This window comes from Notolepis coatsorum (assembly GCF_963971535.1).
Source record: "Notolepis coatsorum genome assembly, chromosome: 8".
Taxonomy (NCBI): domain Eukaryota; kingdom Metazoa; phylum Chordata; class Actinopteri; order Aulopiformes; family Paralepididae; genus Notolepis; species Notolepis coatsorum.
This window is the reverse complement of record NC_140172.1, coordinates 75,138,414-75,151,548: the sequence shown is the minus strand read 5'-3', so window position 1 is coordinate 75,151,548 and position 13,135 is coordinate 75,138,414. Positions and strand designations below refer to the sequence as shown.

The 13,135-nt window shown below is 47.1% G+C and overlaps 1 protein-coding gene across 1 annotated transcript in view; it reads right to left on the bottom strand.

Annotated features, from left to right (window-relative positions):
• Positions 1-13,135, bottom strand: part of LOC311233490 (A disintegrin and metalloproteinase with thrombospondin motifs 2-like) — a 414,816-nt gene that overhangs the window by 266,952 nt on the left and 134,729 nt on the right. The window lies entirely within an intron of this gene.

Sequence of the window (13,135 nt, the reverse complement as noted above, 5' to 3'; positions counted from 1 at the left end):
TTTTAATCAATGGTTCATAACGTGCGTGTGTAATCGAAATGATCGTCACAACAGGTGCAGGGCACCAGGGGGCTCACCAGGGGGCGCTGAGAGTCACACACAGCTAGTGGCAGGCACTGATATATGCTTGCTACTACTAGCCGAATGAAAATGTATCTGTTTCACCTAACACTATTGCTCCGTGATTATAGCCACCCATCTCTAAAGCCACAACCACGTTACCATATTTGTAATAATGTAAATCATTTTGTCGTTGTACACATATTGTGTTTATAACGTTAGTAGCTAAGATAGCTTAGCTTGGTAGCTATTGTGCTAACAAAATATCCCGACATCCGGCTCGCTGGCCGGCATGAAAATGGTTCTCTCCTCTCTGTACACCCCGTCCCCACGGGTACCCTGCCGGGGGGCCATGGACGCGACAACGGCGACAATGGTGGCAGCCTGTAGGGTGCTCGAGCCCGTAAAGGCTAGTGGTACAACACGATAGCTATGAGCTAACAACGGCCGCCGCTTTTGTCGCGTCCACAAGCTCCTCCGCAGGACACCCGCGAGGACGGGGGCACACAAAGAGGAGAGAACCATAGGCTAACGTCAGTGTAGTGGTCCCGACTGTAGGCAGCAGGGACGGCGGAGCTATATAGGCTAACTGTGATGCACCGAGTGGGCCACCATTGAACTAGTACTATGACCCGGACGGGCAAGGCATTTCCTGAAGTGACGTCACGGCCGTGCTAGCTTTTAGATTCGGCTCATTAATATGCACCTGTAGTGACGTCGGCGTTTGATAAGCTTTTTTGATTCGCGCGTGCATGTTATTCGTGCGTGGACCTTTTTAACTCTTTCAGAGTGGCATTTCCGGTGTCAAATGGAAATAAATAAATAATGAAATTATATACCAATGATGTAAACTACCCATAATTGATCAGTAGGGTTTAACCTGGAGGTTGGGCTTTAACAATTGTTTGTATTGAGCCATATTGTTACCCATTCTGCAATCTGTTAAATAAAGTTTACATCCATTCATTCTGCTAGCATTAACGATTGCATGAGCAGCTGGCTAACGTGAGCTAACGTTAGCTACCAGACCCTGTTAGCTCAGAGCTCCTCTTTCAATCTTAACAAGCATTAAACAAAATGGCCCAGTCATCTATTCACCTTTGTTTAATACATGAGGCGTTGTCTAATGTTATCTAGCTACTGATAGCTGCTGATATTACCAGTCTGGTGCTGGCTGGCTTCCGTGAGCTAATGTTAGCTGCTAGCCACAATGCTATACTGTTATAATGGCATATTCCTATCGCGTTAGCATGTAAGTTAACAAAATCGGCGCAGATGAGACTAAACTCCGCTCTTGGTGGTCAATTGTGTTGATGTTAGTTTTGTTTCATCAACAAATGAGAGGCAGAACACACAGTGAATGTATCCGTTTAGTTCATTGCACTTTTATTGCACTTTCTTTGCTGAAAAATAAATGCTACATTGGCTAAAATGGCTCACGGAGGCATTTAAAGATGGCGGCTTGTTGATATTTTTTGCAGGAAGTGTATTGGCACATTCAAGTTCTGATTGGTTGAAAATTGCCTTCATGTTCGCCACCTACTTCCACCTACTGCTTTGGCATTGTACTACATCACTGTGCTCAGGAGGCAAAACGAAAGTGTCAGGTTGCAAAACAAATGTCTAACTCGGCTGCCACTACGTTGCGACCTGGAAAGCGAAACTCATCTTGAAAACGAAACGAAAACACCCTGTGTGTAACCGACGCCTTATTGACAACATCTTGTTTAATTGTCTGGAGTTCGAAATTACCTCAGGTTTACTGATGACTGACATCTCTGATCACCTTCCTGTCTTCCAGATTATTCATACCAATGGAAATTCAAATAGGCCTACTAAATGTAATAACTCTGTCAACAACCAGGCTACATATCGCAAATGTACCAGCAAGAATATGGAGTCTTTCAAACATGCAATCAGTGCTGTATCATGGGATGAGGTTTTAAAGTTACAAGATGCTAATGAAGCCTACCAGTAATTTTTTGTTATTTTCAACTCTGCTTTAGATAGTTGCTTTCCCTTGACTGCCACAAAAAACAAGAAACCCCCTAAAGGGCAACCTTGGATTACTGAAGAGCTAAAAAAACTAAATGTATAGGAAAGCTACAATTAACCCCACCAATATAAATGTGGTAACATATAAGAACTACAAAAACAAATTCATTCACTCTGTAAGGAAAGCTAAAAATAAATTACTACGCAGACAAATTTACTCAAGCGTCTAATGACATTAAGTCTACTTGGAAACTCATCAACCATTTGCTGAATCGGAATAAATCCCCACCAATTGCACCTGCTGAGATGATAAGGAAGGATGGAACTCTTCTCTGCAGCCCGAAAGAAATTGCTGACGGTTTCAATGATTTCTTTGTAAATGTTGGCTCTTCATTGGCATCTTGTATAGCAGACTCTAACTTGAGCCCTTGCAGTCAGATCAATGGTCAATTCTCCTCACTCCCAAGTTTTGATCCTCCTAGTACTAAGGAAGTGTACGAGATAATCGTGATCTTAAAAAACTCCGCTAAAGGTCATGATGGGATCAAAAGCAGTCTCTTCAAAGAAACTATTGATTATATCATCCATCCTCTAACTCATATTCTATCATTATCCCTTCAATCCGGTATCATCCCTCACAACCTCAAAATCGCCAAAGTCATACCAATTTATAGATCTGGAGACCCAAAGGACTTTGGCAATTACCGTCCTATATCTATTTTGCCTTTTGCTTTTCAAAAGTCTTAGAGAAACTGGTATACTCAAGAATCTCTAACCATCTAACTACGAACAACATCCTGTATAACGTTAGGTTATGACTATAACCAAGTTCTGTTAACACTAGTGGACGCTCTGCGTCTCATTGCATATATCTCGCTTCAGCATATATACACTGAATACATTTCAAAATGTACCTTTAAATGCCAGCATTCATCTGGCCACACCCCCATCCGCTTACATATATAAGCAGGGGTGGTGCCACACACTCATCTCCTTCCCAACAAATTTCACCACAATGAAAAATCAAGGGCCGCAGCGGCGTCTAGACGCAGAGCGTCCACTAGTGTTAACAGAACTTGGTTATAGTCATAACCTAACGTTCTGTATCACACTAGCTCCCGCTCTGCGTCTCATTGCATAATAGGAGCTGAGCGGGAGCTAGATGCTCGACAAATACACCCCGCTGAGGCCCCCCACAGCCATCAGATCAGGGAGGGCCAAGCCCCCCCGACCCACCCTAATGGAGGGCACCCCCCCTATTGGTGGCTTCACGGGAGGGCGACGGACCCGACCGTGCGAAGAGGCACTCAAGCAACTCAACGCACAGGGTGAGCAGAGCGTGGCTTGACCCCACGACTACACACATGCACAACCTGCATGCCACCCGGGAACGAACGGAGGAAACCAACCTCGTTACTGCCCCCAGAATCACGGGGTCAAGGGCAAACCCAACCCCCGTGGCAAGGCCGTAGCAGCGGAGCGCGAAGGAAGACCCAGACCCACCAAAGGGACTGGACCCCCTGGAACGGGGGCCCGGAGAAGTCCATGATGCCAGCATCAAGACCCCACCAGGTGGGAACTTAGTGACCCCGCCCCCCACATCGCCAGCGTATTCGGACAAAGGCCCCTCAGCCGAGCGGGCCCTGTCCCCCCAATAGTACACCGCCTGGCACACTGACCCTGCAGAACAGGCAGTCAGCATGGCCGTAAGCACACAAAAAAGGTTAACCAACGGAAGCAGGCAGCGCACCGGGGAAAAACCAGGCAACAGGCTGTTAACCCTAGCCTGGAGACTGCAGACGACACAGGCGCCAGAGGGGACAGCTGAACACAGCCGCCCCGGCGGAAGGGGCGTATGCTGGCATTGTTGCATGACCAAGCCTCCATTTAAAAACCCCCACCCAGAGGGGTTGAGGCAGAGAAGGCTGACACGATTGGCAGACGTCATGAACGTGCAGGGGCACCCTCAACCGGTGAACCCGGGAGTTGACACTGCTCCAACACACCAGGGAATCAACCACCTTGGTGTTACCCAATGCGGTGGTTGTTCCTTTAACTCAAGAAAAAACTCCAAAACACACCTGCGGGTATACACCGGCTATACCGCAGTACAAGTGTTTCAGTTTTCAAAAAAGGGTTAACCCAGGCCTACGGGTCGACGAAACATTACTTCGGACCGGGCCTGCCGATACGGGAAGCACAGGGTCACCAGAGGAGGTCAAAGACCACCCCAACAGGCCCCTCTTCGCCATGCGTGAGAGAGGAGCGAAAAAGAATGGAGAACCCGCCCCTAAGCACACCGTACTTGGTATTCCCAGGCGGTCTCCCAACCAAGTACTAACCAGGACCAACCTGTGTAGCGGCCGAGATCTGACGAGATCGAGCGTGTACAGGTTGGCATGGCCGTAAGCCATTACGACAGTGCTGAGTAAAAAACGTACCCAACCAGGGTCTCCATAGTACTTAACCCTGTGACACCCGGACCAACCTGGCATTTTTCCCCCTGAAAAAAGCCCAAGTCCCTCAGGGTACCAGAACAGCAGATCTGCATCCCCGGCGGACAACGGGTTCAACTGATCCGGACCAGCGTGACCAGAACCAGTCCCGTGCACTAACCACGCCGACATGCCTACTCCAGGAGAAAGGGCAGATATGCGTGTTGATCTTAACATGAAAAGAAGGCGCCACCCAGACGTTCAGGCGAACCGCGCCCGGTGGCCCACCCCAATGGCGTGAGACCCCTCTACATATGTTCAGATCCATTCCGTCATCATCCTCCAGACATGAACGAGAATCCGTCGATAACCAACCCAGGTCGTGGGATGTGGTCGTCGGAAGAGGAAAAACCTCCATCCCAGTTGCTTTATAAAAACGCCGTTTTAACCTCAAGCAACCAAGGCGTGCCAGTCAGTCGCCTGTTTACAGCGAGCTAGCACTATACGTGCGTCGGGACACACCCACATCAATGAAGAGGCTATTTAGACCTGTCATTGAATCCCCAAGGCGCCCAGGGGAACGACAAGAGGGGTGTGACACTTCCTAACTCCAACTCTTTTTTAATAGAAAAGAAGGAAGCACCAACAGTATGTATCCCAGTCTACACAGCCGGGGGTAAAAATTGTTCACATTTTTACATCCCACCACCCTCCCATAGGAAGGAGACGGGAATCCCCAGAGAGACTTCCCACGCGAGCTGTACAGATTGAAAAGAATATATTGCACCTTGAGCCATGTAAAAAATTGGTTTTAGGGCTCTCCGGGGAAGACACACTCAATAATCGAATACATACACAATAGAATAGGACACCTTCTAGAGGGTCCACTCACCTTGACAATCTGAGGAGGAGGCTCTGTACTCTGAAGGAGGCTCCCTCACATGGAAGGAGGAGTCCGAACTCACAGAAGGCCCGAATAGGCGCTTGGTGAGGAGGAGCCCTGACCACCCCCCGAAAACAGATCCATCACATGGACCTGAACAGCACACGGAAGCCCTACCAACAGAGACGCGCACAGTGACGCACTCTATGGCGGGGGAATTTCTGCGGTGCACACGCCCAATATTTCAGGCCGTGGGACCAGGAAACTCCCCCCCCCCCCCCCCCCTCACCTCGTAACGTGCCGAACCGCAACGTGACAGGAACCTTGAAGGACAGGGGGTGTACCCCTGACCAACAGAAAAAAGGGGGAGAGGAAAGGTTACCAGTTCACCCCTTTACGACCCCACACCCATGATACGATGTAATGACAAAAAGAGAGTATGACACAGTCATAGTCAGCTCTATGAAGCGTTTGACAGCTTCACACAGCGCATGAGCTAACCTGCTATCTGATTTTTACTAAGGAAAAAACACAGAATAGAGAGGGCTCTCTAAGAGCCCCGGTCCAAACTTACACATGTGCTTCTGTGGCCAGTCCAACCCAGTTGTAGGTCACATGACACACACAACCCATCATCACCTACAAAAAATGGCAAAAACACTCTACAGAGGAACGCCGTTTTTCATAATGAGAGAATACCTAATTCTAGATTAGTATCGGCCACAGGCCTTGCTAAGCACACACGAAAGCGACCAAACAATCTTTTCTTTTAGGAAAATAAAGTTTCTCCAGCAGTCTTAGCACAACCTCAGCAATCAAGCTAAGGGTTACATCGCATCCCTACCACACAAAGACACAATGTAGTGCAACAACATGTCTGATAGGAGGATGAAGAAGTCCCCAGGGAACCGGGGGGAAACACAATCCTCCTACTTTACCCTTAATACGGCCAGTTAAAACAGGAAAACCTGTTAATATGTGAACACACTGTTCATTGTCATCACAGGCTGAGAAAAGAATATTCTTTACTCATTTGTCACTAAGCATAGCTTCATAGGTTAGTTAACCCCCTTAGTTGTGAGTACACGGTACATATAAACACACATGATGTTTCTCACACAACAACCAGATCATTTTCACATCTGTAACAACAACCCGATTTGCACGGAGAAGCTAATTACCAGTGACAAGAAAATTCACACATAACTCGCGTCGTATCCTAAATGTATTGCAGCAACACACGTTTTTGGAAAACATCGTTATTTACAAAACATTTAGAAGGTAAAGCCAGAAGACGTGTATAAGGTCTGGCCAAACCTTGTCCTACCCGGAGCGTAGATCAACGAAGTGCAGTCTCAAGGCCCCGTAGAAAACACAGCCGTCCTGTGTTGTTCGATCTGGGCAGCGTCTCCGCTCCAACCCGTCGTTACGGTCCCCTTTGTTGACGCAGGCTTTGCCGTCCTGGCCCAGGGCAGGTTCGACGAACATCCTCTGTCAAAGATGACGTCGTAGTCAAGAGTGTTTAAAACATGTTATAATCAAAGCACGTTCAACAGAGTAGCATTAAGCTAACGGCCGCTCCAACCGTCGGTCGCTACTGCCCCTGCCCGCGAGACGCCGAGCGAACGGCGCACGCGACCAGAGGGGAGCCTTGGCCGATAGCAGCAAGCTAACGTTTCCTAGTGATCACAGCAGGCTAGCGCCGCAGCTAACAGCTGACTGGCTAACAGTAGGCCCAACCTATGTAGGCCACGCAGTGATCACAGCAGGCTAACGCCGCAGCTAACAGCTGACTGGCTAACCGTAAGCTAAGCAGCTATCACCTGAACTTGTACACAATGATATAACACTCACCCAGACAGGCCGCCGTTCTGAAACCCTCCTCACTTTTTAAGAGAAAAGAGAAACAAGATGTCAACACAGCTTTACAACGGTGATTTTACCAACACCCGACGGAGCCAGCACAATACCCAAACTGGCCTGTGTAGCTGACTTGAACATAGATCTTCCGCTATCGAACATCTATGCCCATATCTCCTCGTGAAGGAATACTCTCATTTGGATATGAAAGAAGGTGCTACACGGTGACAGAGAGATATCCACTCGTCCAGAAAACACAGGGATCACCAGTGTTAATGGTCGCGGCCCACTAGTTAAAACTATAATGGGCTTCAGACCAAGGTCTTCTGTCGCCTAAGAGGCTGAACAAAGGACCCTAGCCTGGGGCCGATTTTCATAAACATTGTCAATTAGCCCCCATAGCACTAACAGACAAGTGGAGCCTGCCAGCAAACAGTACTCACCCAACCTGAAACCCACCGCTTCTCACAACAGCGGCGCGTCCTACAGTTCAGCTGTGCCCTGAAAGGTTTCACCCCAACCAACACAGCAAGGAACTGCAGTTGAGAGGCATGCAGCGGCGTGCTCCCAATACGAAAACCAGTGGAGGATTTTAGAATGATCATCATCTTCCAGACACTCCAGTACGAAGACAATATCGCCGTATTTTCTCGAAAATAGTGAGAGAGAAAATAAAGATATGATGTCAACGTATCTCCTTGTTCTTCCTTTCCTCAGAGTAATATTTTTCTCCACGTCAAGTGGGCATATAGCAACACGTTGCTTGTGATGAAATTTGAGAAGGAGATGAGTGTGTGGCACCACCCCTGCTTATATAGGTAAGCGGATGGGGGTGTGGCCAGATGAATGCTGGCATTTAAAGGTACATTTTGAAATGTATTCAGTGTATATATGCTGAAGCGAGATATATGCAATGAGACGCAGAGCGGGAGCTAGTGTGATACAGAACCATCAGTATGGTTTCCGTAAAAAATACTCCACAGATCATGCATTGCTACAGCTCGTCAACAACATCTCCTCAGCACTTGATGACAAAAAAATTGCTATTGGTCTTTCTAGATCTGAGCAAAGCTTTTGATACTGTCAACCACAACATTCCCATCTCTAAACTCAATAGAAATGGTGTTCAGGATATTGCCCTCAAGTGGTTTACTGGTTTCAATGCAACAAGCTTACTCTAAATGTCAAACATTTTTACTTCATGGTCTTCTGCAACAAAAATAAGTACTACCCTAAAGAAGAATCTAAAATATGTATTAATGGAAATGAAATTCTCCAAGTGCCTTTCACAAAAGAATTTGGAGTTACTATAGACAAAGGATTAAATTGGCATAATCACATTGACAATGTTTGCAAAAAGTCAATGATGATGCTTGGAATTTTGAGAAAGGTCTGCCCCATGATACATCCCTCTGCCCATCTAACCTTGTATTATAGCTTTTTATTTCCTTACATTAACTACTGTAATATAGTCTGGGCTGCAACATATCCATCATATCTCAACAAATTAGTCATAATCCAGAAGAGGTTCCTCAGGATGATTTCCCACTCTACCAGATATGAACCATCTGCACCTCTGTTCCGCAAATATTCACTACTATCAATTGACAAACTTAATACCCTTCAAACATGCTCATTCATATTCAAGTTCATTAACAATAGGCAAGATCTTCCTGATACCTTCCATAGTTTCTTCATATTTTCATCAGAATTTCACTCATATCCAACAAACCATAGCAATAAACTCCACTTACCTTTCTGTCGGACAACTAGCCATCAATTCAACATTAGCTTTAGAGGCCCTAAACTCTGGAACACTCTAAATTCATCGTTGAGGTCAACAACCTCCTTATCCATATTCAAAAAACAATTAAAATCTCATTTAATTTCATCATAAATCACTGTCACATTAAGTTACTCCTGTGTCATCAGTGTTACATCTTCTGTTAGTATGACTGCTTGTTTCCTTTTCCTCATTATATACCGTTAATATGCTATTCTCCTCTGTCTTTGCCCTCTTGTAAAACATTTTTAATAATAATGGTTCTTGTTACTGACTCGTGTAAATGTTCCATGTTTTCGCATTAGTGTCTGTCTTATGTCTCTGATCCTGTTTGGTAGTTTATTTTGTAGTCCATGTTTACATGTAATTCGTCCATATTGTTTATGGACAACGATGGGAGTGGAACTTTGTACAAGCCCTTTGTACAAACTGTTTTTTTTTTTTTTTTTAATAATGTGCTAAATAAATAAACTAAACTAAACTAAATTTTCACTTTTCTGCCCGCTTGTTAATGAAAGGATTAAGAACGCCAGGGCTGCTTATTTTTCAAACCTCATCTCCTCTAGCCAGCATAACCCCAGAGTGCTAAAACCATTAATCACATTGTCAGCCCTGCTCTCCTCAGGGTCTCTAATGACATTATGATGACATCTGACTCAGGCAAATATGCAGTTCTGGTTCTGTTAGACATTAGTGCAGCCTAGATCACCACATCATGTTGGATAGGCTCAGGGAGTGGGTGGGCATCTCAGGGACTGCCGTACAGTGGTTTGCCTCGTACCTCAGTGAGAGACGTTTCTCTGTGGCCGTGGGCCCTTTTAGGTCCAATAGTGCTCCCCTACACTGTGGTTTGCCTCAGGGGTCCATTTTGGCTCCAATTTTATTTGCCCTTTATATGCTCCCCTTAGGACTCATAATAAGCAAATTTAAGGGTGTTTCGTATCATTGTTATGCAGACAATATCCAGCTGTATTTCTCTTTTAACCCCAACAACATTGAGAAAATGTGCATCCTGCAGGAGTGTCTGTCTGCCATTGAGGAATGGATGTCGAGTAGCTTCCTCCAGCTTAATGCAGCAAAGACTGAAGTCTTAATTATAGCTGCAGAAAATATTGCCTCTAGGGTAATAAATATTATGGGGCCGCTCAAGGGAAATGTTCGCTCAAATATAAAAAATCTGCTTCATACCGCCTTCTGTCTGACCTACGTCAAACCATACCTGCTCTACCACAACCTATTCTTAGTCCTCCTGCCCCCCAGGGCAAATGGCCCTGAGCCATCATCTTGTATCTCATCATGTATACTAGCGCTTGTAGTAGTTCTTGGTTCTATTTACTACTTTAATTTCATAATTTTCGTATATATTTTGATTCTATTGCTACTATGTATGCATATATATATGCTCACTACATGTATCTATTGCTCCTATGTCTGCCCACTGCAAACACGGGAACTCTCTCTAACCCCTCTCCCTGTCTTCCTGTCTCCTTGTCTCTCAGAGTCATTGACTCGGGTGTTTGTATGTCATTATACAGACTGCAGTGACTGTTTTACCCCATATTGGTTATGAGCACCACTGAGGTCATGGATCAGCTTCATACCGTCTTCTGTCCGACCTACAACGTCTAAACCATGGCTGCTCTACTTCATTGCTGGACTAAGTACTTCTATTCTATTCTATTCTATTCATACAGTTGTAGCCCTTAGGACCCAAGTGTGTACCGGGTGTGTGCCGTATTAACGTTATCAACCAGTAGGGGCGCTTGGGTTACACCTGGTTACTTTCGTCTCTAGGTAAAGGTGAGGGGAGAAAAAAAAACAGTGTTCTCAGCTTGAATACACAGCGAATGCTGTGTAAAGAACAATCGAGACCGTTTTCAAATGTCCAATCTAACGAATTTATTTGCTCATAAAATGCTTAATATGTTAAATGTGATTATAACAGACAGCTGTCAATGTCGGGCTGACTGCCCGCAGATGGGCCGTTGGAACCTTCCTTTGGGAGATATAAATAATACGTTTAAAAATAAGTACAATAATAAGTAAGACGAAGGATAAGTTTAACGAATTCCATATAAATCGATAGTTTATTAACAGAGAAGCGGCCCTCTGGGCAGACACACACACACACACACACACACACACAATATGGCATATCCATTGCATTTTTTGTCATTCATTTGTCTGTTACTCAAGAGGCAGTGTTCTGAAATAACTTCATTCATCAGTAGTGCAGAATTTCTCAGTTCTCTGCTTGATATAATTAATAAAAATGCCCAAGCTTTTTTTTATAAGCTTTTTTTTCTATTTATTTTTGGGCTTTCTGTATTTTTCACCCATCCCAATTTGGTCGTTATGCAAATTCCCTTCCTGGTCGTTGCGCGCATTGCCCCACTGTCGGCCTGGGGAGGGTGTAGAGCAGGGGTCTCAAACTCGCGGCCCGCGGGCCAATTGCGGCCTGCTGGATGATATTTTGCGGCCCCCTACTGTGAGGTTCGCCTTTCCCTGGACCTTTAATTCCCTGTTCTCCTCACTTCTCCAGCCCCCACCCTCGCGCTCGTTTAGCCTCGTCTGCTCTTCAGCAGCCCACACCCTTGGACTATCTGTCAGTATCTGTTTGATTGGTTCGTGCCGAACACACTCTTCTAGTTCAAGTATCAATTACCTTCACGCACCTGATGTGTATTCTAATTAGCGCCCCTGTGGGCTTTAAATACCTCGCTCTTCCCCTCAGTCCTGGTCGGGTCGTTCCGTATCATATCTCTATCAGCAAACTCCTACGGGAGGTTCTCAATCTGTAGGCTCCTACGGGAGTTTCTGTTTCTGTCTGTTATGCTGTTTCATCTCCGGCGTGATATGCGCTCAAGCCTTCGCCACCTGTCGCCGTTTGCCTGGAGGGAGACACTGTACAGCGCTCTCTAATCCTCTACGGGAGGTATTCCAGTGTTCCACTCCAGACCTCCGAGCCAGACGCGCTCTTCACTCCAGACGCGCATCCAGACGCGCATCCAGACGCACTCCAGACGCGCATCCAGACTCCGCGCCAGACGCGCTCTTCACTCCAGACGCGCATCCAGACGCGCATCCAGACTCCGCGCCAGATGCGCTCTCCGTACCGGCGCGTACTCCAAGCAGATGCGCACCACTCAGACCTCCGCGCCAGATGCGCTCTCTGTACCGGCGCGTACTCCAAGCAGACGCGCACCACTCAGACCTCCGCGCCAGATGCGCTCTCCGTACCGGCGCGTACTCCAAGCAGACGCGCACCACTCAGACCTCCGCGCCAGATGCGCTCTCCGTACCGGCGCGTACTCCAAGCAGACGCGCACCACTCAGACCTCCGCGCCAGATGCGCTCTCCGAGCCGGCGCGCTCTCCTCCAGACGTCTAGCCCTCCTACTCCTCCCTGTAAGCAGCTCCAGCCCTCGCCCTGTCCAAGGCCTTAACCCTGTTTCTCTCTGTCCCTGTCCAGTCCTCCTAGTCCTCCTAGTCATCCCTGTCCTGTCCTCCTAGTCCTCCCTGTCCCCAGCCCGCCTCCGCGGGCCTGTGTCCCTGTTTCCCCTCTCTAGTCCTCCTAGTCCTCCCTGTCCAGTCATTCTAGTCCTCCTAGTCCTCCCTGTCCAGTCCTTCTAGTCCTCCCGGTCCAGTCCTCCTAGTCCTCCCTGTCCCCAGCCCGCCTCCGCGGGCCTCTGTCCCTGTTTCCCCTCTCTAGTCCTCCTAGTCCTCCCTGTCCAGTCCTTCTAGTCCTCCTAGTCCTCCTTGTCCAGTCCTCCTAGTCTTCCCTGTCCAGTCCTCCTAGTCCTCCCTGTTCCTGCCCTGTTCCCTTGCCCTGGCCCTGTCCGTTAGCCTTTCCCTTAGCCTTCCCCTTAGCCAGCTCGCCTCTTAAAGGCACTGTGCCTATTTTTCCCATTTCTTGTTTTCCTGTATTTTGTGTTCTCCCTTAAAGGGACAGTGCCGTTTCTGTTGTTTTCAATAAATGCCCAGTTCTTGGCTTACTCTCATACCTGTCTTGTGTTGTGCGATTGGGGTTGGTTACAAACCATAACAGTACGACCCGACCAGTCGACGACCCCAGCCAGCACAGACGGTGTATGTTGAGTTTGCCTTTTTTTTTTTTGTT